The sequence below is a fragment of the Bremia lactucae genome, linkage group LG10 (genome assembly GCF_004359215.1).
Source record: "Bremia lactucae strain SF5 linkage group LG10, whole genome shotgun sequence".
Taxonomy (NCBI): Eukaryota; Oomycota; class Peronosporomycetes; order Peronosporales; family Peronosporaceae; genus Bremia; species Bremia lactucae.
The window spans coordinates 6514592-6516428 of NC_090619.1; positions in this window are offsets into that span (position 1 = coordinate 6514592).

A 1837-nucleotide genomic window follows, 5' to 3' on the forward strand; every position below is an offset into this window, starting at 1 on the left:
TCTTAGACGAATGGGGTTATGTGACCTCATTTGGGTCTACATACCGTTTCAGACGACCCACGTAAAATACGGTATGCGTCTTCATATTCGGGGGAAGGATGAGCCTGTAATTTAGGTCTTCAACCGCTTCTACCACCGTAAAGGGCCCAATAAAACGCGGCAACAACTTCGTAATACCCCCATGTACTACATAAATTGCATTCTTAGGTAGAGTAGCAGTACTTGATAGTACTTTTCCACCCACTTTAAAGTGTTCATTATATTTGCGACGATTTCGGTCCGCATATTCTTTTTGCTTGTCCTGTGCGCTTGCCATTGCGTCACGGACTTTACGTGTGATGGCTAATAGCTCATCCAAAAAGCGTTGAGCCTCGCTCACGCTTTTAGCACCAAACTCGCCTATGATACTGCCGAGAGGTCAGTCATAAGGCGTAATTCCATTGACCACTGCTAAACTGGCAGGGTCGCAAGGGCAAGTTTCAGTCGTTGAGATGATACCCTCGCGGGTTATCGTCATATTGACGAAACTATGTCCTTCTTTCGCACCGAGCATTGGGAGGGGCCCTTCCCAATAAGACTTTGACTGTGGACAAACGAGACTGGCGTTCGAGGATGGCAGTCCGTTAAAATAAAACCCACAAAGGGCAATTGCTTGCTCCACTTTTTGGGAGTTGCTATAGTGCGTAAGACATCCGCCACGACCCGATTGGCACGTTCTGTTTGGCCATCGGCCTGAGGTTGTTCTGTTCGACATGTGGAGCTTGCTACCTGGCAGCTCGAACACATGTCGCCAAACCCAGACGTAAACGTGTATCCCGGGCCGATACTATGGACTTGGTCATCCCGTGTAGTCGGTTAACATGATCCAGGAACAAGAGAGCTGCCTCCTTGCCTGTGATCGATGTTTTACATGGTGCTAAATGCACCATTTTGCTCAGTCTGTCTACAAAGACGACGAGCCCCGTCCGACCCTTATGATCGGGCGACACTTACAGACTTTCAACAATCGGTTGGAATCGGTAGCGGCTTCAGTGGCGCACTGCTGGACGGTGCAGACTTAATGCGCTAACGCTGTTCGCAAGAGCGAATATAGTTGGCCACCCATCTATATAGGCATGGCCACCATTTTCCTCTGAAACTTGTAGGAATGTCTTAACACGGCCCAGATGCCCACTCGATGGTGCATCATGGAGCTCGTGAAGTATTGTCAGCTTGAGATCTGTATCATGAGGGACATAGATTCTAAAGTGACCACAATCTGAAAGCTGATGCCATAAAAAGCCATCGCAGTAGCTGAGGAGACTTTGCTTAGCCTTCAGATATGACATGAAGAGACCTTTGCCCACCAAAGGGATCCGACACCAGGCGGCAATTTTTGTCATGACTGTAGCTCTCTTTTGTTTTGGAGACCAACGAGCTCGTCGAGTGGTAACCATTCATGGCTGCCAGCGTTGACGACTCAAATTGTGCCTTGGCACGAGGCAGAATATCCTGGTGTCTTGCCTCGAAATCTGGTTTGCACGATGACACGTCAGCCGAGACATTCGACCTAGCCGGATTGTATACGACTCTGAAATCAAATTCAGCGAACAATGTAAGCCATCCTACCATTCTAAGCGAGACGTGCGGTGAGTTTATTGCGGTCCGTAGTGATGCATGGTGCATATAAACCACAAATGGTTCGTGCTCAACAAGTGCACTCGAAACTCAACAAAGTCATACAAAAATAAAAATGAAAGTAGCTCCTTGTCATCACAGGGTAATTCAATTCCGCAGTTTCAAAAGCCAGGACTGATAAAGGATGACACGGTCAACGCCGTCGTCATCCTTCTGCATG